General features: G+C 49.5%; 1 protein-coding gene across 1 annotated transcript in view; it reads left to right on the forward strand.

Annotated features, from left to right (window-relative positions):
* HIRA (histone cell cycle regulator) overlaps nucleotides 1-26,516 on the forward strand; it is a 1,376,152-nt gene that overhangs the window by 1,072,680 nt on the left and 276,956 nt on the right. The gene's annotated exons all lie outside the window — the stretch shown is intronic.

Consider the following 26,516-nt stretch of genomic DNA (forward strand, 5'->3'; position numbering starts at 1 on the left):
CATTTTGACCACTTCTTGTTCTATAGCACGCAATTCATTTTCCACCTCCATTTTGTCCTTTTGAAGAGTTTGCATCTCTAAAATGGTGTCATCCTTATCTAGTCTTATTGCGTCTATGACCCCTGCGTATATGACCCCTTTCAATTGCATCAGTTCTTGCTCACTCTCCTCAAACTGCCTTTTTTTCTGAGACAGCTGTTTGTCCAACTAACTTCATTTTGACTGTATCTAGGTATTAGATGACTCGAATTCCAATTTTAAACACTTTACCTGCTCACTGGTATCCTCCAAACTGATCTGTAATTTATTAATTACTTCAGAATCATTCTCCTGTAGTCTTAAAGACAGATTTAAAAGAAACCAACGCTTTGCACACAACCTTACTCTGCAATCCCTCTCTGCATTTTTGTCTGAAGCTCTAAAAAGTCTTAATAGGCAACTCCCTTCTTCAAAAATGTCATGCAGTGATTCTTTCTGCACCTCCCCACATATGCGATCTCCCCATAAAACCGCATTTTCTGACGACCACCCCCCATGGGCAAATAGCTTTGCCTCCATGTAATTCACCAGCTCAGAAGAATGTGCTTCAATTTGTGACATAATGACACTACGCGCAGCGTCACACTACCACCTCAGAGAATTAGTTCCCTTTTAAGTGCACCAAATGGCTGTGCTGAACACACTTGCCACGCCCAGTTACTGCTTTTGAATTCCTTCCCATAGGCCAGTACACCGAAATATGTAGGGGATTTTGTTAGCGGGTTATAACTAATTTGGTGGTATTTTATTATCCTGGTAAAATGGTGGTATAGCGTGGTTATGGTAATGCCCTATATGATCTGACAAGACTCCCCTCTAATACCTGCATTCTACTTAGGGTCCATTTTAAACAAAGAACAATGGGCTTTGTATATGTGGGAACTCGACAGTGCTGTTACTCCAGTCACTTATCTACAAGACTAAACTACTGTCGTTGACAAATTTGTTCATCATACATTTTTCCTTGTCAATGATTCACCAACCACACATGCATCATACGCTTTTAAACTTACTTGCTATGGGCACCAACTTTTACCTCCTGTTTTACCTCCTGTGGTAAAATATGTTACCTCTTTTGACACACTGGGGCTCTTCCCTGTAACTTCACACCCTCTTTGTCATTAAATACACTTAGACACAGAAAACACAACCCCACTACTTCAGTTTTAAAAATGCTTCACCATTGTTTGGAAACAGGTTATGCAGAATGAACATTAATACAAACTAGCATCTCTACATTAGATTACATGACCTGCCTGTATTCAGGAAAAACAAATCCACATTTTTTTCTTACCCAGACCTTTGTTCCCTACACAATTGGCAGATTATACAGTCTAAGAGAAGGATCAAAAACAAAAGCACGACAGCATGCCAATTTTCTTTTTCTCCATTTACACTTCAGCGCTTATCATTTTCAAATGCTAAAAAGACACTATTCATAAAGTGACCATTTGATCCTGACTGACTGCCAAGATAAACTCAATTATCCGTACATGCTCCTCACTTTTACAAATACTCACTCCCAGTGTGTGAGACTTCTGTGCTTTTATCATGGGAAACCCCTCTGAACTGAGTTATCAGCATGCAGGAGTGTCACGAATTCTGCAGAGCTCTGCCACCCAGGAATGACGCAGCCCAAGGCGTCAGCTTCCTGGAAAGTCTTGCACTGCACGATTCTGCTTGCTGCCTGCTGCTCTCCCGTTCTTCTCTGAATCACATATGCCCCCCCACCCTTTCTGTCTCCTGAATGTATCTGCTAGCCCTGTCGCTCTAACTAAAACCTGCCTTTTTCCTGACGTATACACATCATCCAAGCCGGTTTCTCTGGAAGCATAACTTTATTAAAAGATTCGCAACAATCATTTCCTCCGGTACAATGGCGCTTTCACCAGAGCACATATTTTTTTTGTGTGTGTGTGTGTGTGTGTGTGTGTGTGTGTGTCTGTCTGTCTGTCTGTCTGTCTGTCTCTCTGTCTCTCTGTCTGTCTGTCTGTCTCTCTGTCTCTCTGTCTCTCTGTCTGTCTGTCTCTCTGTCTCTCTCAATGCAAACCGGACGGATCATGTTCACTCTGAAGTGGATCATTTTAAACGTGCTTACCACAAGAAAGTGCACAACTGTTTGTACTGTAGGACAGCTTTTTGATGTCTGTATTCTGTTTACTGCCTCCTCTGAATATAATGTCATGGCCCACTCACTGCCCCTCATATACAATATCCCTACATCTCCAGTATCTCTTCTACAATAACAAGAAGACTGTGAGTGAAAACATAAAGGGGGTCTGGGACCCAGGATGGGGAAATAATAAAAACTTTGCATGAGGCAATAACACTCAGACCTTGGCAGAAGAATAAACCAAGGCTGTGGGTGAAAGTGAATGCAGAGAGACAAGACCGTGAATAAAGAACCTGGTGCACCCCACTTGGCAAGAAAGTGGCCCAAGAAGTGAATAGGTTCGATGACCCACAACAAGTGAGAAGAATAATCACAGCACAGCTTGGAAGAAAGAGCCAGGTAATTTTACCTTGTTGCAGCCCTGGGATGCAGGTCCGCTCACAAAGAATTAACTGTGTGGAATACTAGAAAGGCTTTGGGGAAAAGGAATCAACCCCCAAACCTTATGGAACTTATGTTTGCTTTTCTATACCGGTTTTTTAACTTTCATTTGGAACCTTTGTCTTGAACTATAAGATCGGGCTGCAGGTCGGCAGTCAAGAGACCGTTCCCTTTTCACCTTTTTCCCAAAGCTTATTTTCTTTTTAAAAATATATATATTTTAATCAATATGCCACCCGTATGTCTGTCTTGGTCCCAGACCCTTGCAAGCAGTGAGTATTGAGGATACTTACCGGTGGCCTTATTTCATCCAAAGCGGTTTCTATCTTTGGCCTAATTTTTAACACTATTTGGCTTGGGTAGTACTTGCTGGCTAAAGCCATCCGAAAGCTGGGGACAGTTTGGTTAGTAATAACAGATACTTACATGACTTTTGAATCCTTCCTCACATCTCCAGAACACTTCTAACTTTTTCCAGTCTCAAAAGAATTGGAACTTTGTGAACTTTATGCATTCCTGTGCTTTTACGCACACATTGAACATTGGGCAAACACCCCATTCGTCGTAGGGCTGGACTTTTAAAGTGAGGGTTATCATTTCTGAGAAGTGTTGGTGCTAACTAAATTACTCACCTTCTTCCTTTACAGATAATAGTGAAGTAATTGATTCATTGTGCACTAAAAAAAGTGACTATTTATGTTCTATAGTAAACCGTGTTGTGTGATACTTGTGAGAAACCTGAAGGTGTCTCACCTGCTAGTCCCTGGGGATCAGTCATCCAGGTGGCCAGGAAACGGCCATCACTTTTGGATCCACTTCCTGGGGTTGGACCAGTACGGGAGGATCACCTGGGTGAGAGGTCTTCGTGGGAGTGGGACTCTGGATCGCGAGACGCGATATCCCCCTGTGGCACCTTTACCCCATCCTCCCAGGTAGGATACTTCGGAACTCCAACCCCCCCTTTCCCAACCCAAACACTTTCTCATGGACAGCTCACTGTGAGAGAAAACGGACTAACACCCGAACCGTATACCTGACATGTCCCAATACAATGGTCAGGCAATTACTAACCATTACACAAGGCAAGGCAATGCACACAAGGAAGCAGCAATTTCAAGATGGCAGTTTAATACAAGGTCAAAGACTGCAAAACCGAAGAGGATTGCAAGGAGGGAAGTGCCCTTGAACTTTTCAACGAAAGACTGTTACTTTCATGAACCTTCGAGAATAGGAAACGTAAGACCAGGAATCAAGGCTGAAGAGTCCTGCATTGTGTGTTGGAGGTACCGGGACACTCCTGCGCCGATAGTTAAGGCGGGGAGAATCCTTTGCCGCCATGATATTGTCCTTGACTCCTACAACAAAGCAGCTCCACTGATGTCGGCACAGTCGGTTAGTTGGGGAGACTGATACCAGACCGGTCAGTGTCGAGGCAAAGGTTGTTGTCATGCCTGCGCCATGGGCGCATACATTGGCGATCAATATGGACAGATTGTTATTCATTTATCTACAGAAAACTCTTGGATCAACCGCTATTCACTATTTGGACTTTATTTCCCATTTGCAAGACTTTGGTGCTTTTTTATTTTTCCCAGAAAACTACACTTACCATAATGCACTTGGCTATAACCATCTATTCCTGGCTATTCCTATTTTTCTTCATCAGAACTACAATCCCCAGAAGCCCTAGGGATTTGCTCTGCTTCCACCAGCTCAGGAACAGAGAGGGAGGTGGCCGATTGTCTGCAGGTGTGCTGAGCCAGGTGCAACCAATTAGCCTGCCTCTGTGCTGGGCTGGGCAGTATAAAGGCTGCTGCCTGCGAGAGCTCAGTCTCTTGCATTGAGAGTCCTTCCTCCACCTTTCGCGTCTTTCTACGGATCTTTGTATGCTGTTTACCATCACTCCTGCTTGGACCCTGCCTTGCAGCTTGCTACACCCTGCTGTCTACAGCCCTAGCCTTCTGGGCTCCCTGCCTCAGTCCAGCTCCTCTGGGCTTCCTGCCTTGCAGCCTGTTACACTTCGCTGCCTACAGCCACAGCCTTCCAGGCTCCCTGCCTCACAGCCCTGCTCCTCTGGGCTCTCCACATTGTAGCCAATCACACTCTGCTGCCTTCCAGCCTCCGCCCTTGCCCTGCCGGGCTCTCCACATTGCAGCCGATCACTCTCTGCTGCCTTACAGCCTCCGCCCTTGCCCTGCCGGGCTCTCCACATTGCAGCCGATCACGCTCTGCTGCCTTCCAGCCTCCGCCCTTGCCCTGCCGGGCTCTCCACATTGCAGCCGATCACGCTCTGCTGCCTTCCAGCCTCCGCCCTTGCCCTGCCGGGCTCTCCACATTGCAGCCGATCACGCTCTGCTGCCTTCCAGCCTCCGCCCTTGCCTGCCGGGCTCTCCACATTGCAGCCAATCACGCTCTGCTGCCTTCCAGCCTCCGCCCTTGCCCTGCCGGGCTCTCCACATTGCAGCCGATCACGCTCTGCTGCCTTCCAGCCTCCGCCCTTGCCCTGCCGGGCTCTCTACATTGCAGCTGATCACGCTCTGCTGCTTTCCAGCCTCGGCCCTTGTCCTCTGGGCTCCCTGCTCTGCAGCCTGCCTCACTCAGCTGCCTTCAGCCCTTGTCCTCTGGGCTCCCTGCTCTGCAGCCTGCCTCACTCCGGCTGCCTTCAGCCCTTGTCCTCTGGGCTCCCTGCTCTGCAGCCTGCCTCACTCAGGCTGCCTACAGCCCTTGTCCTCTGGGCTCCCTGCTCTGCAGCCTGCCTCACTCCGGCTGCCTACAGCCCTTGTCCTCTGGGCTTCCTACTTTGCAGCTTATCACGCTCCGCTGCCTACTACCTACCTTTTTTCCGCTGGGTTCTCAGCCTAGCAGCCCTCTACAGTCCTCTGCAACCTTCTACGGTCAGCGGCCCTGCCCCTCAGGGCTCACTCCTTGCTGCCCGGTCCTTCTGGGTTCCTTGCCGTGCAGCCTGCTTTACTCTGCTGCCCTAAGCCCTTTCCCTCTGGGCTCTCTACCTTACAGCCCTGCTCCTGTGGGCTTGCTCATTGCTTTCCTGCTCCTCTGAGCTCTCAACCTTGTTCCTTACTGTCCTCTGCTATCCTATCCTGTTACACGGCTTTCTCTTCATTTCCTTCTGCTAGTTTGCTATCAACCTCCTTTTCCTGGATTTGTCTGTAAGTATCTTCTCTTGTCCTGTTTGTAGACCCTTTTGTACAGAGCTTGTCTGTTGGTTCCCATCAGTCAACCTCTGCCCCTTCCCTTGTCTCGTTTCTACATTACAGACACCCATAGCTGCTGTTCCAAGTCATGAGCAAACAGCGTGGGCCTCTGTTATAGCAAACTGTGCAGAAGGCTTGAGTATTTCCTAAGGTTCGTGGAATACTCTTTTCCTATATCTACATACACCCCAAGAGGGAATTCATTCTGTACCTTTTCCTTGCTACTCTTGCCTACTCTTCGTTCTCTTTCCTTTCAGCTGTGTGTGTGCTTCTCTGTCCACTTTATTTAGGCACAACCACCCAAACCCTTTTTGGGTGTCCTGTGCCACTCTTAATAGAGTGCCATCCCTGACAGTTGTAAGCGGCAACATTGTATAGTGAAAACTGAAGAGAACAGTGTATGAAGCGTATGTGGGAAGTGACACAAACACAAACAGCAGGTGAGTGATTGAACTTTGAAGCCAAGATATGATACCGTAGACAGAGTGGTCCGGCAGCACGTGGGTGCTCATTCAAAAGTCTCTGTTAGGTATCCAGCTGAAAGGTGGCAAATGTGAAGAGTGATCAAGAATTGTGAAATCAAAGTGGTCCTGCAACAGGTCAGGCAAAATGTGCACATTCGAAAGTCTTCGATAGTTGATGAAAAAGTATATGAAGTTGGTCTGAGCCCAGTGGAGGGAAAACGGCTAAAAGCTTTTGGTTCTCCAGCATGGGGTCTGGCATGGATTCACATGCTCATGAATATTCCCCGTCGTCAGGCTGGGAATCCTCGGTAAAGAAAAAACCAGTATCAGTTTCGTTTCTGATCTGTCTTTCGTAGTAATGACCAATCACTGGTCCCTGCGTCATACTGACCACAGCCAATGACTGCCCTCTACCTAAGCACCGCCTCTGGCAGCCATCTTCAGATTTTTACCGCACGTTCATGTGTTGGGATCCTCGTGCTATTGCTCTCGAGCGTTAGTGCTTTTTTTTCGCGCTTTTTCACAAAAAACTTCGATTCTTTCGGTCAAAAGAGCCTCAAGCTCCACCGATCCTACATCCGATCAACGGGGACCCGTGTCGGATTCATCTGTGCCCCTCAAGGGTGAAGATTTCGTCGAGCTACGCTTCGGAGGACTCCAGAAGCTTCTCAGGCCCGGTCTCGGAGATGGCCCAGGAGAAGGGAAGCTCGACGCCCGGAAAGCTGTTCAGGGTCTGCCCTGGATGCCAGCTGCAGAACGTCTTTAAGGAGGACGAACACTCTTTCTGCCTTTACTGCCTTCATGAGGACAAGACGCACGTGGAGAAGGACTGTGCGTTTTGCGGCAACATGTCGGAACGGACCATGAAGGACCGCCATCAACGTCTCGCCAACTGGCTGGAGGGTAAGAGCCCGTCTGGCGAGAAGAAGAAGAAATCCGAGCGGTCTTCTAAGACCTTTGAGGGCGCCCCGGCGACGGGGGCCCAACATAAGGCCAAGCACCGCGAGTCCGCTGGCACCGGGAGCGCCGAACGGTCGGGCTCTACGGGCGCCAGGCAGGGCGCACCCTCCCCGGCACCATCAGCCACGAGCAAACGCTCTGGGTCGGGTAAGAGGAAGGCCGAGCACCCGGCGAAGCTCCTGGAGAGGCCCCGGTCGAGCTCTAAGGCAGAGGAGGAGCGTGGCAGTGCCCCCTCCCTCAAGGATAAGGCGGTGAGCGCACCTAAGGTGGTGAAGGCCTTGATCCATCCGACCAAGCCCTCTATCGAAACGGTCGCGGCGGCCCTGGCTCAGCCTGTGGTGGCTGCACCAGTGGTGGCGACCTCAGGGCCCAGAATCTCCCTGCCTCCTCGGAGGGAGTCTTCTTTTGTGCCCATCGATAGGACCCCCGTGAAACCCTCCGTGGGGAAGAAGAAGGGGGGGCAGGGCGTCGTCGTAGATTCGGCCTCAACCTCAGAAGAGGAGCTGATCGAGGTCTTAAGCCACGGCCTAGGCGTGGAAGAAGGCCAGCCCGTCGGAGTGGACCCCGACGCAGGTGACGACGACGACATCGTCGAGGATACCGACGGGGCCCCTGCTCGCCCGTCGGACTCCCCTCTGCCAGCGCCGCAAGACAACTCGGCGGCCATTTTGTTGGCCATACAGTCCTTATGCTCCGAGATAAGGACGAGGCTACCGTTACCGACGGAGGAACCTCTCCCGTCGGGGGATCCAGAACCGGGACCTTCTGGTGTTCCCCCTACCAAGAAAAGAAGGATCCATCCACCACCTCCTTTTCAACCGTCGCGCCCCGTCCAGCCCTCCTCCCCGTCCACCCGAGGGGATGATACGGGGACTGACACGGCAGCGACGGGTACGGACGACGAGGCATACGACGAGGATTTTCCGTCGTCGCCTCCCACCAGGGCTTCTCCGCCTGACGAGATCGGATCTTTCCACTCCATGATCTCCAGGGCTTCCGAGCTTTTCCAACTCTGCCCTGAGGAGAAGAAAAAGGAAGGCTTCCTTTATCAGCGGCGCGAGGCCAAGAGGAAGACGGTCCTCGCAGTGCCTCTGTTGGACGACATTTGGGATGAGGGCCTTTCCCTCCTCAAGAACCCTTCCACGACGCCAGCTAGAAGAGACCGGTACGAGAAAAAGTACCGGGTCCCGGACACGGCCCCCCTATGCCTCCGGGCGCAGCCTACCCCGGATTCCGTCGTCTCCGCGGCAGCCAGGAAGAAAGCGGGGGGGGGTGCGGCCTCCACATCGACTTCCCCGCCGGACGGCGAGGGAAAGAAATTGGATGCTATGGGACGTAGAGTCATCTCGTCGGCAGCGACGACGATTAAAGCGGCCAACGCCTTGGCTATCGTGGCCCGCTACGACAGGGAGCTCTGGTACAAGATAGCTCCCCTGCTGGATTTTCTGCCGGACGACAAGAGGGCGGAGGCCCTGGAGATCCTGCAGGAAGGTGAGGTGGCCTCGGACCACGCCATCACCGTGGCGACGGACATCGCCGACACTGGGTTCCGCCAGCTGGGCAACGGCGTTTGCCTTCGACGTCGTGGATGGCTCAAAGCTACGGACTTCCGTCAGGACGTCCAGACCAGAGTCCTGGACATGCCCTTCGACGGGAACAACCTGTTTGGGAAGACAGTGGACGATTCCCTTCAGGCCATCAAGGCGGATACTGAGACGGCCCGGGCCCTTGGAGTCCTGCAGCAACGACGGACGCCCTTTCGGAGCGGCGGAGGCAAGGGCGCCTCCAAAGGTTCCGGCGGCGGTTTCGCTTCCTACCGTCAAGCGGCCCGCTCGTCGTCGCAAGAGGCCTACAGAGGACGAGGCAAGTCTAGCGGACCCCGCCGTCGTCGCCAAGGAGGTCAAGGCGGCAAGGCCGCGTCCAAGCAGGATTGAACCGGCCGTGGGGTCGGGCCCCCACCGAAGCACCCCGGTGGGAGGCCGGCTGGCGGGCTTCGTCAGCGTGTGGGAGTCCATCTCCACCGACCGTTGGGTGCTGGACGCCCTGGCCCGGGGCCACGCGCTCGAGTTTCAAAGAAGGTGCCCGCGCGTCCCCCCCGTGGCCAGGAAAGAACTTCACGTCCCTCAACTTCTCCTGGAGGTAAAGGCGATGCTCAGAAAGGGCGCCATCGAACTCGTCCCAAAGAGGCTTCGGGGCTCCGGAGTCTACTCGAGATACTTCCTCGTGAAGAAGAAGACGGGAGGATGGCGCCCCATCCTAGACCTGCGACGTCTGAACAAGTTCATCAAGGCGCAGAAGTTCCGGATGGTCACCCTCCAGCACGTCCTGGGTCAGCTGGAGGAGGGAGACTTCCTATCGTCGTTGGATTTGGAGGATGCCTACTTCCACATTCCCATCCTAAAGGGGCACCGAAAATTCCTCAGATTTGTGGCCCAAGGGCGTCATTACCAGTTCAAAGCCCTTCCCTTCGGACTACGGTCGGCACCCAGGGTATTCACCAAGTGCCTCGCACCGGTGGCGGCGCAGCTGCGCCGCGAGGGGATTCACGTCTACCCCTACCTGGACGACTGGCTCATCCGCGCCAAGACGAGGGAGCTCGCCGTGGCCCACACGGCAAGGACCGTCCAACTCCTCACGGACCTGGGATTCTCCGTGAACTACGCCAAATCCCACCTGGTGCCCGCGCAAGTCGCACTGTTTCTGGGAGCGAGGCTCGACACAGTGTCCCTTCTGGCCTCCCCGTCGGAGGAGAGGACCAGGACCATCTTGGGCAAGGTGCAGCGGATGTTGGTGGCCGACGCGGCCAAAGTGAGGTCCATCAAGTCCCTCCTCGGGATGATGTCTTCCTGCATCTACCTCATTCCCATGTGCAGGCTCCGGATGCGCCCGTTGCAAGAATTCCTGGATGCGCACTGGATCCAGACGACGGGCAGCTTCGAGGAAAGGATCAAGCTCGACGAGAGTTTCCGACGAGCGATACGGTGGTGGGGCACCCGCGCGCATCTGACGGCGGGCATGGACTTCCAGACCCCAGCCCACCAGGAGACTGTGACCACGGATGCCTCCCTGGAAGGGTGGGGAGCGCACACCGAAAATCTGCACGCAAGGGGACTCTGGCTCCCGACGGAGAAGTCCCTGCATATCAACGTCCTGGAGCTCCGTGCAGTGTTTTGGGCCCTCAGGTCCTTCCTTCCGTCCCTCAAGGGCAAGGTGGTGAGGATCTTCACCGACAACACCACCACCATGTTTTACATCAGGAAACAGGGCGGAACCAGGTCCCCAGCGCTGTCCAAGGAGGCGCAGGACCTGTGGCATTGGGCCGTCGCCCAAGGGATTTTTCTGGTGCCGTTTCATCTGGCAGGGATAAAAAACACCATCGCCGACTCACTCAGCAGGGAGCTGCGCTCGTGCCACGAGTGGGAACTACGGCAGGATCTGGTGGATCGCCTCTTCCGACGGTGGGGCACACCCCAGATCGACCTGTTCGCGACGGCGACGAACACCAAGTGCCGGAGGTTCGCCAGCAGGTTTCCCCAGACGAGGAGCATGGGCGATGCTTTCTCGTTCCCCTGGGAGGGCCTGTTCCTCTACGCGTTCCCTCCCTTGCCTCTGCTAATCCGGCTCGTCAACCAGCTCAAGAGGTCACGGTGCAGGATGATCCTCGTCGCACCTGCGTGGCCGAGGCAGATATGGTTCCCGGACCTTCTGGACTTGTCAGCGTCCCCGCCGATCAAGCTGCCGGCGGACGCGGATCTACTCTCCAGGGAAGGAGGCGCCATCCTCCACCACGACCCGAAGTCGCTGAACTTGCAGGCCTGGCTCCTGCAGCGCTAGAGTTTGGAGGATACGACATACCGGCCGATTGCAAAGAGGTTCTTGCAAAGGCCAGGGCGTCCTCGACTCTTAAATGCTACGGACACAAATGGAAGAGGTTCTCTGTCTGGTGCCACGCACAGAAGATTAACCCTCTACGGATTACGGCTCCCCAAGTACTGCCGTACCTGCTGACGCTGGCCAAAGCTGGTCTGGCACACGCGTCCATCAAGATTCATCTTGCTGCGATCTCCCGATACACCAGAACCACGGGGCGGGCGTCCTTGTGGTCTCATCGTCTGGTGAAAGAGTTCATGAAGGGACTGTTCAGATCGTTCCCGCCGGTGAAGGCTCCGGCCCCGGCGTGGGAGCTCAACGTGGTGCTGACCAGGCTCATGGGACCTCCGTTCGAGCCTCTGCACTCGGCCCCGTTGAAGTTTCTATCGTGGAAAACAGCTTTTCTTGTGGCCATCACCTCCGCACGACGAGTGGGAGAGATCCAGGCCCTTTCCTGCAAGGCCCCGTACTTGATTTTCCACGACACGAGGGTAGTGCTCAGGACGCACCCCTCCTTCATGCCCAAGGTACCGTCGGACTTCCATCTCAACGAACCCTTGGTGTTACCTGTGTTCTTCCCGTCGCCTTCGTCGCCGGCTGAGAGGACTTTGCACTCGCTGGATGTAGCTAGAGCGCTGAAGTTCTACGTGGACCGCACGAAGGGTTTTCGGAAGACGTCACAACTCTTTGTGAACTTTGGACCTGTCAATCAGGGGAAGGCTCTCTCGAAGGCTTCCATCTCCAGATGGCTCTCCGGCTGTATCATGTGCTGTCACCGGTTGGCAAACCGACCGCTGCCTGGCCGTCCGAGAGCCCATTCCACCAGAGCGATCGCAGCTACCACGGCGTTCCTATCTGGTGTGCCCCTGCTGGACATATGCAGGGCTGCTACGTGGAGGTCGACGCACACCTTCACGAAATTCTACTGCGTCGACCGGGATTCCAGGGAGGAGTCCAGGGTCGGCCAAGCAGTGCTGCGCAACCTGTTCGCCTGAGGTGAGCCTGGTGAGGAGGTAAGATGCTTAATGTTGAGTTGATGTGATGCTTAATGTTGAGCCTTTGCCACCTCCCGTGGTTGTGCATGTGTGTACTGCTATGTATTCTTTATTCATGAGCGTGTGAATCCATGCCAGACCCCATGCTGGAGAAGGAACAAGTTACTTACCTGTAACTGTTGTTCTCCAGCATGGGTCTGGCATGGATTCACATGCGAACCCTCCCGCCTACCCCTCTGCGGCTCTTCACTTGGTCATACTGCCACTTCACGTGCTTCCAAATCTGAAGATGGCTGCCAGAGGCGGTGCTTAGGTAGAGGGCAGTCATTGGCTGTGGTCAGTATGACGCAGAGACCAGTGATTGGTCATTACTACGAAAGACAGATCAGAAACGAAACTGATACTGGTTTTTTCTTTACCGAGGATTCCCAGCCTGACGACGGGGAATATTCATGAGCATGTGAATCCATGCCAGACCCATGCTGGAGAACAACAGTTACAGGTAAGTAACTTGTTCCTTAAAGCAAGTTTGTGTAAAGGAAATTGGAATTAGTCCGAGCCTGACTGAGGGGGGTCCGAGATCTGAGCCCGACTGAGGGGGATCCGAGATGAATAGTGAATTGCCTAAGAAATTGAATACTTATGAAAATCTGAAAGAGGAAAAGAGCGTATCGTTTGTTTGTCACATCAGGCCCTCTGAATGAAGAGACTTTGAAAGGCAGAGAGACCTGGGCACGGAAGACCCTGATGCTAGTGATTGAACTGTATCCTTGTGCTAGAGAAGCCAGAGATTGTGCTAAGCTCGAGTGTACCGCCTTGTCCCGTGCTGAAGACGTGGGGAAGGGAGGCCACCGGCCTGAACCTCCTGACATATCATTTTGTGAACACTTCTTTCTTTTTCATAACATTGTTTCCAACACTATTTGTATTTAGAGATAAGGATTGGCAATCGGCTTATTTGTATAGGCCCTTTCATTTTGACAAAACACTTTTAGGACTGCGTTATCATTATTTAATGGTCGTAGCTTGCTCACAGCAGTAGATTTAGTATTAGATAGGCATTTTTCAAACCCTTTTTTTAAGTTCAATAAACTGTGGTCACTTGTGTCCGTCTTACTGTTGATACCATGCCTTCCTTACATACTTTACCTGCATTTATTTATATTTCATGCGTTGTCCTGGACCTATAATAAATAGTATCATTTTATGACTAAATATAATTATTGGTGTTTCACTGTGTGGACTCATTTTGGACTCCTGACCCCACTCACCTACCCTGAGACTAAGCCCCCACTCACCTCTCCGCGCTGCCTTGATAGGTGTGGCTTCAGCTCACAGAAGAAATCCCTGTGTCCCAACAAGAGTGGCCTCCTAAAGATCTGTCCACCAGGCCAGAGTTTAGAAATCCATTCTAACATAGTGCAAACACTGCACCCAGTCCCTGCTCCGCTTGATAGTAAGACTGACAGGATCAGCCCTAAACAATCCCCAAACCCCTGAGACAACTACTTATAAGAAACAGCAAGGTCACAAAGAAATTGGTTATTCAGTACTACATCTCCCAAGATGCATCAGGTTTGTAGATCCAAATCCCGGAGCGGATTCCAGTGTGTCTTTCAGGGATGCAGGGAAATGTACACTATAGGGAACACTCGTACATGCTGAGAGACCTCTTAGTCGTCAGGTGCAGTTCCTCGAAGGGAAAACCCCTAATTTATGCCAACCCCCTTGTTAGGTCGAATTTCCTTTTTTGAGTGTTATTCCTCCCACATTGGGAGTCCCCAGCATTTTTGCTTGACTACGGGAGTTTTGGACTAATTCTTCTTAGTGAATGGGAACCTTTCTCCACACGGACTTATTCTTTTACCCTAACCTGCGGAAAACTTTTTACCTCTTTTCGGTACTTTCTAATGGAGTTATGCTTTCCCCCATGTTTTCCGGCATATACATTCTATTATTGCAGCTCATAGCACTTTCGATGCAGTGTTGCTGGAAGCTCCTTGAGCTTTCCTTTTTACTTTACCTGTGTTAACACATGTTATCAGGGCAGTGGGACACCCTTTTGTCCCTCCTGTATTTTATTTTGTGAGATCAGCAGACCACAACTTATGTGGAGTGCTGAGGGGAAATATTGTTTCCCTTTTCTCACTGTTCCAGTAACTTTTAAATTACTGTTACAAGTTTATCTGACAGGCTGATGGCAGCGTACCTTTTTGCATGACTTTTTGGGGACTTTTGTCACAGGCTGCCTACGCAGCTGCGACAGGGACACCAGTGTTACCTAAATTGGTGCTTGTACTTTTTAAAAGCCCTGTACATGATGACTTGTTCTTACTTGAGTATAATCAGTAGGGCTTCTGGCAATCCCCTGATCTATCCAGGTAAGTCAAGAAGTAATATGCACAATTGATCAGGGTGTCCAAACGAAATAGCTACCTCCTGTAGATTAGGGAATCTTGTAATGAATCACTCTCGTAAGGTTTCACAAATGCATTTTAATGATCAAAACAGTAACAAATCAACATTACACAGGAAGAGAACTGAACATAACATGAACAAATGTACATGTGTTACATATAATAGGAACATTGTTGTCAGTACATGTGGTGCAAGACAAAAAAACAAAGTCCCCAGCAATCTTATGGAACCACACAGTCGAATGTAACATGGGTTGATTTAAACAATTCAAAGATGACAGTGTGGACATTAAACACTGAGAAAAGGTATGTTGACACAGGTGTGTTTCAGCCACTGGTAGCAGATCTAGTGTGGTAGGAATTGGGTGGCCTTCATCAGGACGAACGGGAAAAATTGGTGGTGAAGTACTCGATGCAAGAACCTGTGTTGCTCTGCAAAACAATTAACAGAGGCGAGTGCATAACGAGCTGCGTAGTTGTTCGCATGCATTATATAGTATTTGGTAAGGACCTAATGCTTTCATTAATGTGAAGGATGCGGGGGAGAAGAGGACTTAATGTGTTTTTCTTGTTATACACAATGTGTGTGGGACTCCACTCAAATTCGTGGTGGTAGTCCGATCAAGGTTCGAGGGGAAACTCGTCACAGCTTGATCTTGTAGATAAAGGTGTACTGAAAAGACAGATAATAGCTCTTCAGTGGTGCGCTCAACGCCTGAATTAGAAGTCCTATCCATCATTGAATGGTGCTCGGGGCATGCACATTTGACTAGTGGTCATGGATTCAATCCAACAAAACTGGAGTGCTCTATCCGTGGTAGATTGGGACTCTGAGCATGCACTTTGGTGAATCTATTGCACTTTTGTGTGATTTAGTAAAATGATGTTAGTGCTAGCGTTGCTAGGTTGGTGCAGCTCGTGATTATGCTGATTTAATACAGAGGAGAGGGCAAGTTATGGGTCTCCCCGGCCGTTAATGCCTAATGGATTGCACGGATGATAGTGCGGGTATGAGTGTGACCGCCGTGCAACCACCCAGATCTTAGGCCATTTACGTGGGAGTGCATAAGGATCCGATTTTAAGTCTGATGCTGTGCCACAGCGACAAGGATCAACCCGTCCGTGTACCCAGGAACCGCATGGTGGCGGTATGGAATGGTGACACACGGTCGAAAGTGGCGGTCACCTACAGTCGTGAGAGCTAGTGAGGACGGCCATACAGTGGGTGTAGTGACATAATCTCACCTTAACCAGTAGAGATCCGATCAGGCCGCCGGCGTAGTAGAGCGATCGAAGGCCGACTGTGCGCAATAGCAATGGCGACACCGGCTGAGCCACGTATTTTGAAGCACAGCGTGTCCGTTGTCATGGTAACGGGACCTGTGTCCCTGGTGGCTATTTTGGAATGGTTTCCAGGTCGGCAATAGGATGATACAACCTCTAAAGACGGGGAAGGAGGGGGGCTGGCCAGGTCAGTAAAACCCAGAGAGAAATTGTCTGATTCATAGGGGGGATATAGGATGCCGAAGAAAAACGTGTAGACACGTGTGTTGGAGGGTGCCAGTGTGTAATCGGACCAGTGTGAATCAAGGGTGGTGCATAATGCCTCACATATACAGGTTGTATCCTAATACAGTCATCATTTGCTGACATTTCATGGTGCACAGAAACACTGAAAAATCAAGATTTTGAATGATCTAAAAAATGTGTAGTTGTCAGTGGAACTGATTACAGTGTGAGGGGTGCTGTAACCTAGGCCTACGTGAAGTGGTGCTGGGACCACTTTGGGTTCTCCTTCGAGATTCTTTTCTTATCCTTACTAACTACAGTTCCTAAGGATAGAGGGATACTTTGTATCCTTCCTAAAACTTTATACTATGAGACTTATGTGGAGTGCTAAGGGGGATACCTAGTATCCCCCTTCTCCTGTGACCTTTTAGTCACATAGACATCCTGGTGGCAGTGGACGTGTTTGATCAACTATTGTGCTATTTATTTTACCGCAGACCATATTCACAGTCTCGGTTGTGCACAATTGCGTCACCTATGTTCTATCATGGTGGCTCTTTTCTTTTGTCGCCATTTCTATCGTCGTCGTTCTTGGTTAGGCCTTCTTCTACCATTCTTGGAGTGGGAGGTATGTGTGTTTTTTTGCCTTTGGCGGGAACCCTTTGGTGTCGCCGCCTAGGCTCCAGTGTGTCTGGTCAGGCAGGAAGTGGGGGAGGAGTTACTCACTCCCTTGCCCTTTGTCTGCCAGAGTGCCTGAATGGAACCAGTGCCCACTGGGGAGGACTGTCTGTCTAGATTGGACAGCCACCGTCGCTTTTTTTAAATGCTGATAGAGTTTGCAGAGGAGTGTGTGGGAAAACTGAATCAAAGGTGAGTTTCCCAAGGTGAAAGGCAGGTCGACCACTGGAACAGAAGAACCGAAGCTGAAGACGACAAGAGTTGCCTGCAGTCCTTTCCAAAGTCCCTTTTGAAGCGACCACTGCTGTCCTGACCCTGTTTTCTATTTGACAGAGGAGCTTGGAAGAAGACTTCTTCCCTTTGGCTAGTGGGACCAGCCAGCCCTGAGACGTACTACAAATGGTGCCATCTCCTGAGGTGCTGTGCCTATCCAGGGCTGCAGGCCGCGAATATTAGGAGACATCTGATGCATTTGCAGTGCAACGTCTTTGAAATGCTGAATCCGTCCAGAACTTTGGTGAACTCCAGTTGGACCTTCAGAGGCACAATCCGACTCCTCAGTCCCTTCACCAGAGTGCAGGATTTCAGAAGCGAAAAAGATTGACCGGGCGAATACGTCCTTTGTTGGTGTTGAGAAAAAAGTTGCCAAAATCGCAGTCCGACCAAGGAGACAGAAGAAATCTGTGCCAATGCTTCTCTCTCGAGACTGCTGCTGCGGATACATCCAATTCAAAGTCCTTCCTCGCGTCACCAGACCGAGGAATCAGGAGCCTGGGTCCGTCGCTGTTGCACAGAGGAGAATCCAGCTATGTTAATTTCTTCTAACCTAAGGTACTGTGGGGTGAAAGGTATGACTTACCTTGAACCAAGACGTCACTCCAGAGTGACTGGAGTGCGTGAAGGGGTGTCCAGGGTGTCCACTCTACCTCTGACCCAAGCTGCCAGCTGGTGTCACTATAGGGAGTCCTTTTGTAGGGTCCCCCTCATTGTGTTATCTTGCTATGTAACTTTTTTGAGAGACTGAATGTATCCTGAGAAGCTTTTGCTATTCTGCCACTTTTTAAGATTTTGGATCCACTTCTGCACTTGACTTTTTCGTATAGTTAGGGGTTGGACTTTAAAAGCGCAAATTAGTCTGAAAAGTGTCTCTAGAACGTTAAGGTCTGCTGCTGTGTGATTAACTAACTTGTTTCCTCCCTACAATACTTTATATTATGTGGTTTTGCTAGCTAAATATAATGACTGTATATCTGTGGAGAAACATGAGTGCGCGGTAGTACCGATGATACGGTAGAACTGTCATTAGTGTCAAACTCTGTAACAATTGTAACCGCAAGCAACTACCATTGAAGCAATGGCCTCTGAAAAGTATTATTAAGAATTCCTATGTGTGTGGGTTAGTAAATTAAGTATTTATAGACCTTACTTGTGTGAATAATAATACATGTATATTTTTAATATAACATTTAAAGTGTAAGTGTTTCTTTGGACGATTGTATTTACTGTGTTCAGTGTACTTACCTACAGCTCACGTCGTCCTCCTAGGATCAGCCTGGCTGCTCTGCGTTCTGCCAAGATCCTTTGGGTAGTACAGACTTAGTTGGGGATCTGTATGCCAATGGATGGTTTTATGAACTCTTAACTCAAGTGGATTTCAAGAAAACTCCTGTAAAACAAGTATAACTATATGATAATACTGTTGGAATGGTGACATTTCCACTGTTGGCTAGACATGCTTCTTGTTCGATAATGGGTACCAATCGCTTCTGCTCAATTGCTGTACATGATGCCTGTGTCCTTACTCATTCGAGGATATAAACATTGTCTCCAAAAGTCTTGTGAGAGGTAGTAACGGCAGGTCATCTTCTGGTACTGTCAAAGTGGTTGCCTCAAAGTAGGCCATGGTGTGTCATAAATCTGGTGTCTATGTTCAGACCAGCATTTTTCAGGTTGAGAATCTTTAAGTACTTGAGCTCCCATGTTCTTCCTTGTGTGGTATTTGAGAGGTCACCTTTCAGTTACATCTATAGTTTAGGATTTAACGGCATTGTGTCTTCACTTTACTGCTCAATATCTCTTGTTTTAGTCTTTTAAACTGCTTTTGGTGTTTCTAATGTAAAGTGTAATGTGACAAATCCAGGTAATTCATCTCCTGTCCGGAAGTTGGCGCTACTCCCTTTGGGACTAGGGTGGTGAGCCTGCTAAGCTTAAAACCCTCTAAGGGACATGGCAAGCAGGATCCCACTGGGGGTGACCACCCCACCCCTCTTTGAGGACAGGAGATCCCTTAGAAGGGATGTATGGAATCCTCACTATCCTCAGGATGCTAATAGTTTTGTTGGTTATTTGGGACTTAATTTGTGTTAACTTCAAACTTCCTGTGAGGATGGTTGGTGTAGTTTCTGACCTTCGATAGGCACAACATTCACCTGGACTTAAGGAACACTGGTCTGGCCCCCTTTTAGTGAGAGAGATAATGGACCAATCCAACTTGATGAGGGAGAGAGCAACCCACTGAGTCAGAGAGCAGAGAGGACCTCCTCCTTAGAGGTGTGGAAGGATACGCTTGCGTCAGACTTGGCAAGATGTTCTGCGGAAGTGCCCACAAAGAGGTCCGAGTCAAACCAGAAGCGGCCGGCCCCAACAAACCATGCAGAGGTACCGCTGCAGGAAAATAGCAACACCAGCACACTGGAACGCTGCTTCCAAGTCCTGAAGGGAGCCTGAGCAGTGAGAAGGTAAGTTCTGCCCTGGACACAACACCAGAAGAAAACTGAAGGAGGAAAGCTGACGGCCTGTTGCCAGAGTCTCCAAATGAGCATTGCTCACACAAAACACGTATGCGATGGCTCCAGGAGGTAGGGCGAGGGAATGCGAAAGCCCAATGCGGGCTAAGGGAGACTGTTAGGGAGATGTATCATTTGTATGCTTCATCCCCTCTCCTAGTAAAACCCCCAGCACTTGTTGCTGAACTTGTGGACCTTTTTCTTTAATCCTGAATGAGGGGAGCCTTTTCCCACTCTTTCCTTCTTATTGGATCTGTCTTTTGGAACTCTATTCTTTGTATTTTTACCTGTACTATGGAGTCTATCTTCTCCATAACTCTGAAAGGCATCTCTATTTTATTATTGCAGCACACAGCTATTTACAGGCATTGTTGCTGGGGACCCTTGGGTCCTCCTTTGAGATTCATTTTCTTTATCCTAGAGTAACTACAGTTCTTAAGGATAGAGATACTTAGTATCTCTCCTAAATCTTTACACTCTGAGAGATGGGAACATTCCACCTTCAGTGGAATGCCAAAGGGATACCTACTATACCCCTTCGAAGGGATTGTGTCCTCCGACGTATTCCTTATCTTGATAGATCATCTCCAGCTTGCTGGCCTCGTAATTTTTTTTTTCAGTAGAGGGCGCTGCGCGTCGATGTCCCTCGAGCCGATGTCCCTCGACAGCCTCCGTATCGGCGCTGACGTCATCATGCATATAAATAGAATCGCGCAGCGTCCGTTGCTCAGTTCCGTTTTTCCGCGCTTCGTGGGACTCGGAATCGCGTTGCTCAGTTCGTTAGTCAGAGAATATATTCTTCATTATTCCTCGAGAATACCAACTCTTACTCGATGGCTTCCTCATCAGAACCGACGACTCCACGGTCCGGCTTCAAAAAATGTCGAGACTGTGGAAAGAAAATGTCGTTGACAGATCCTCAAAGGATCTGTTTGTGGTGCCTGGGATCGGAGCACCAATGTTCGAAGTGCGAGGACTGCATGTCCATTACGGCGAAAGCCTTGAAGGAGCGTAAGGGGAAGCTTGAGAGAGGTAAAACAGTTAAAACTCCTTCGAAAGTTTCCTCGGCAGAGTCGAGACATTAGTCTACTCGCCGACACAGGAAACATTCTTGTTCTAGGTCTCGAAGCAGTTCCCACCACTCTTCGAGATCCAAGCATTCAAGTAAGAGACGTCGAAGATCCCCTTCCTCGTCGTCGTCTTCTTCTGTTTCTCCGGAAAGAGTCACCTGCCCCACAAAACATAGCCTCGACCCCCTCGAAGATAGCTGAGGGTGATACCCTGGGTGAAAGACCTGAAAAATCTAAACGCTGCGAGTTGTTGCACCCGGCGAAAGAAACTACTCGAGAGCGTCACGAACCCTCAAGCAAAGGCACTGTGCCATTGACGCCATCGTCGAAGGTCCCTTCGACGCATAAATCTGCGTCATCGACGCCATTATCGAAGGGCTCATCAACACATAGGTCGATCGAATCGACGCCGATGCCGAAAAAGAACAAACCCACGGCCGTCACTACCTCAAAGCCAGTGGTCATACCCAGGGCCTCTGTCATGACTTAGAGGTCATCGACAACCTCGAGTAGGATCCCGATCCTCTCGAGTTCTTCGAGGCCTCGTCCAATCTTCTCGACGCCTTTTTTGGTGTTTTCGAAGCCTTTAACGTCCGCATCGACAACGTCGACGTTTTCCCAATCAATTATGACAAATTTAGCCCCTTCTGCTGATCATTTCAGACCTTTGTCTTCAATTTATGAGGAAGGGGAGGATTCGGATCAAGAAAGACCTTTTGGGTTGCAGAGATCTGCAACACCAGAACCAGAGGAATTTACCTCTGAGGAAAATAGGTTGAAGGACCTTCGAGAATCCTTACATGAGGCAAGTGGGTTAGATACTTCCCCAGAAATAGAATTTGCCAGACCAGACCCAGGGGAACATGCTGAGACCCCTTACAGAATTTTAATGGCAAGAATTATAGAATTCATGGGTTGGTCTACACCTTCACCTGCATTCCAACAGCATGACCTTACAGACATTTTAGTTAAAGGCCCACAGGAGGATCCTGTGGTTCCATTTCACGCTGCATTACAAAGAAAGATATTGGCTAACTGGGAAACTCCTGAGGTTATCCCGGCGGTTACCAAAGTTATCAGCCAAATATAGGGTATCTACTACTGACCCTGAATTTTTATCTAAACATCCAACTCCAGAGAGTCTGGTTGTTCAAGCAGCAACTGCATCAGGCAGTAGATCGGCATACCCTACTGTTCCACAGGACAGTGATGACAAAAGATACGATTCTATGGCTAAGAAAGCTTTTTCTGCATGTAGCATGGCGTTGAAATCTATTAACGCTACTTGTATGCTCGCAAGGTTCAGCCATACACTTTGGGAGTGTGCTTCATCAGCGGCTGACTGCCTCCCAGAGGGAGAAGAAAGGGAAGCGTTTCTAAACATCATTAAGGATGGTAAAGACGTGATGTGCGAATCCCCTTCAAACTGGCATTGATTCTGCTGACGGCATCAGTAGGGCCATGGCGGCAAGTACTACAACCCGCAGATTTGTGTGGTTGCGAAAGTCTGGGTTTGCTCCAGATGTACAAGCCAGACTTTTAAATATGCCCTTTGACGGCTCTTCTTTGTTTGGTAAGAAGGCGGATGACAGCCTAGAAAAGTTACAGACATCCAAAGCAGCAGCAAAACCCCTGGGAGCTGCAATCCGTCAAACACCATATCGCACCTCAGGAATCCTCTTGGAGAGGTAAGTCCTTTCGCTTTTATTCCGCATTCGGAAAAGGCAGAGGACAGTCTGTTCAAAGAGGTCAAAAAAGATTCACCTGAGGTGGACGGGGTAAAAATACAAAAGCCGCAGCAGCAGCAGGTACCTCTTTACCCTCGGCACCTGCATCAGCTGCTTCTAAATCACTCTGAGGACTCTCCTCACAAGACACCAGTAGGGGGCAGGCTAACTCAACATCTATCGGAATGGTAGGCTATTATGTCAGATGCTTGGGCATTGAGACAGTTGCCCAAGGTTACTGCCTGCCTTTTCTACGCATTCCTCAGAGCCATCCACTGGGGAACAGCTCTCGGAAAGTTCCAGATCCGCTCCTCTTACAGGAAATTGTAGACCTGCTGGAGAAAGGTGCCATAGAACCGGTACCTGTAGCGGAGAGGAACAAGGGCTGGTACTCCCCCTACTTCCTAATACCGAAGAAGGACAGAGGACAGAGACCTATCTTGGACTTGCGAGAATTGAACAAGTTCCTCAGGAAGGACAAGTTCAAGATGGTAACTCTTTCTCAGATCCTTCAGGCCCTCCAGCTCCAGGACTGGCTGGTATCTCTGGACCTTCAGGATGCTTATTTCCATGTGCCAATCCATCTCGAACACAGGAAATACCTGAGGTTCGCAATTGGTGACTCTCATTATCAATTTCGAGTTCTGCCATTTGGGCTGACCTCCGCCCCGAGGGTTTTCACCAAGCTAATGTCGGTAGTGGCTTCAAGTCTAAGGAGGGAAGGGATTCACGTCTACCCCTACCTGGACGATTGGCTGATCAGAGCTGTATCTCCGGAACAAGCTCAGATCCAGCTAGATTATGTTTGCTACTTCCTTCACAAACTGGGCTTCTCCCTCAATTTAAAGAAGTCACAGATGATACCATCACAGAGACTCCAGTTCATTGGAGCGGTCCTGGACACTTCCCTGGGAAAAGCCTCGCCACCAGGGGTGAGGGCTCAAGATATTCTGCAGATGGTCACCAAGTTTCAAAATGCCCAACGTCTCCCAGCCTTCGACTTTTTGAGGTTGCTAGGCCTCATGGCATCCTGCATCTTCCTTGTGCCAGAGGCTCGCCTGAGAATGAGATCTGTTCAATGGGCACTAAGAACGCAGTGGTCACAATTCTCAGGAAGAATGACAGATCTCCTTCACGTTCCGGACAAGGTGCTTGAGACCTTCAGTGGTGGGCCTGCCAGGAGAACATCTTGAAAGGAGAACTGTTTTGGCAACCATGGCCGGAGATAACAGTAGTCACAGATGCCTCACTTACGAGGTGGGGAGCCCATGCCAACGACTTGACCATCAGCGGTCGTTGGTCTCCATCGGAGTTCAGACTACATATCAACCTGTTAGAGCTGAGAGCAATCAGACTAGCGCTGAAGGCTTTTCTGCCAGCTTTACAGGGGAAAAATGTCCTAATAATGACGGACAACACAGTGGCCATGCACTACCTCAACAAAACAGGAGGCGTGGGATCACTGCCTCTGTGTCTATGTGCCGAGAGGCGATGCAGCTCTGGTTTTGGGCAATCCAAGAAGGAATCTCTCTATCTGCAGTTCACGTAGCCGGAGAGAAAAACTTGACAGCGGACGCTCTGAGCAGGCAGAGTACAGTCTCCCACGAGTGGGAACTAGCTCAGGAAGTCCTTCAACAGATCTTCACCCTTTGTAGAACCCCTCAAGTGGATCTGTTCGCCACCAGTATCAACAGGAAGTGCGATCAGTTTTGTTCAAGGGAATTTCCCCCGAGAGGAGCTCTAGGGGACGCGTTCGTAGTGGACTGGGAGTTTCCACTTCTGTACGCGTTTCCTCCAGTCCCTGTCATTCCTCAAATGATCCGGAGGTTGAGAAGGTTCCGGAAAGCCATGATCCTAATTGCCCGGACTGGGCCAGGAGAACGTGGTACCCGGACCTTCTGGACATGTCCATCTGCCATCCAATTCGTCTTCCACTCAAGGAGAATCTTCTCTCGCAGAAGGGAGGTCAGGTTCTCCATCCAGACATCAGAACCCTCAACCTTCACGCTTGGTATCTGAAAGGTTGAGATACAAGGATTGGGACCTTCCAGATGACGTCATGGAGGTGTTGCTTTCGGCAAGAAGGCCAGCAAAAAAGACTTTATACCGCTGCCGTAGTAACAAATTTTGAAGCTGGTGTAGAGAAAAGAATATCGACCCCTTTTCATGTGGTACACCAACAGTGTTATCTTTTCTACTCTATTTGGCAAATTCGGGCCTTCAGGTTGACACTATCAAGGGCTATCTCGCAGCGCTATCGATCTTCAAGCGCACTACAGAGGAACCATCATATTTCAAGTTACCCTTAGTAATACAATTTCTGAAGGGATTAACCAATGTCTATCCTCCAAGACCATTCCAGGTTCCCTTATGGAACTTAAATTTAGTCTTAAATTTCCTGATGGGTACTCCTTTTGAACCACTCCACTCTTGTTCACTAAGGTTTCTCACCCTTAAAACTGTCTTATTAGTGGCATTGACATCTGCTAGGAGGGTGAATGAATTACAAGCTCTATCTTATAAACCCCCTCATACAATTTTTCATAAAGACAAAGTTGTCCTACAAGTGAAGCCTAATTTTCTCCCAAAGGTGGTTTCTGAATTCCACATCACTCCGAAGATTACCTTACCTTCATTTTATCCCCCTCCCCATCCGCGGAAAGAGGAAGAAAGGTTGCATAGGCTGGACCCAAGGCAAGCTTTGAGTTTTTACATCAGCAGACTTGCTAGGATTAGGCAAGCAGACCAACTGTTCGTAGGTTACTCAGGGCACAAATTGGGATTACCGATAACAAAACAGACCATTTCCAGATGGATTATTTTAGCCATTCTGGAATGTTACAAACTGGCAGGAAAAGAGCCGCCTCAAAATCTTAGGGCTCATTCAACCAGGGGTATCGCAGCCTCTTCGGCCCTCCAAAGAGGGGTACCGATTCGAGACATATGTGCGGCTGCCACATGGTCGTCCGCACATACCTTCACAAGACTTTACAACCTGGATTCCTCCTCTAGCCAAGAGACTAGATTTGGCAAAGCTGTGTTGCACTCTGTGCACTCTTGAAGGGAAACATGGAAATTTTACTCCCTCCTCCAGTTACACACCACTGCTATGGGAGTCTATCAAGATGAGGAATATGTCGGAGGACACAATCCCTTCGAAGAACAAGTTACTTCATACCTGGTAACGTTCTTTCGATGGTATGTTCCTCCAACGTATTCCTTATCGCCCCTCTCATCGATCCCCTCAGTAAAACTTCCCTTGTGGTTACAGCTTACGCTCCTTCTGGGTCACTAACCAATTCATGTAAAACAACTGTTAATGTCAAAACGGAACTGAGCAACGGACGCTCTGCGAGTCTATTTATATACATGATGACGTCGGCGCCAATACAGAGGTTGTCGAGGGACATCGACTCGAGGGACATCGACGCGCAGTGCCCTCTACTGAAATTTTTTTTTCCAAGGCCACCAAGCTGAAGATGATCTATCAAGATAAGGAATACGTCGGAGGAACATCCCATCGAAAGAACATTACCAGGTAAGAAGTAACGTGTTCTTCTCTCTGATCCTGTGATGTTTTAGTCAGATACACAATCTCCTCGTTGTGGCTGGTGGCAGTGAACGTGTTCTACCAACTGTTGTGTGATTTTTATGTACATGGATATCCATGATAATATTGGGGTGAGAAACAAATTGAGAAATACCCTAATTTCTGCGATTGAAAAACAAAAATTACTTTGCTTTTTTTAATTTATTTGGTTTTTAGGATACGGGGGGTGTCCCCTCTAACCTCCCATTCACCGCCTACTCTAACCTATACCCTTACCCCACCTATTACTCAACATACATATACCAAAATGCTTACTATTTTTGGTCAAATAAATTAGGTCATTTCTCATTTGTTTTTTTTTTTTTGTATTCGGTTATTTGTACAGATTCGATGTCTATAGCCTCGGCACAATAGGGGCACCCAATTACCAACTTGGGGCCTCCCTTCTTTTTTCACCATTACTAGCGTGGTTGTTATTTGTTAGCCCTTCTACCATTCTGGGAGGGGGGGGAGGCCTGTGTGTGTGTTTTGCCTTTGGCGGGAATCCTTGGGTGTCCGGGCCTAGGCTCCAGAGTGTCTGGGCAGGCAGGAAGTGGGGTAGGAGTTTTCCACCCCATGTCCTTTGTCTGCCATAGGGCCTGAATAGAACCAGCTCCCATTGGCGGTCTGGATATCCTGATTGGAC

The sequence above is a fragment of the Ambystoma mexicanum genome, chromosome 10, assembly GCF_040938575.1.
Source record: "Ambystoma mexicanum isolate Mex_15411 chromosome 10, UKY_AmexF1_1, whole genome shotgun sequence".
NCBI lineage: Eukaryota > Metazoa > Chordata > Amphibia > Caudata > Ambystomatidae > Ambystoma > Ambystoma mexicanum.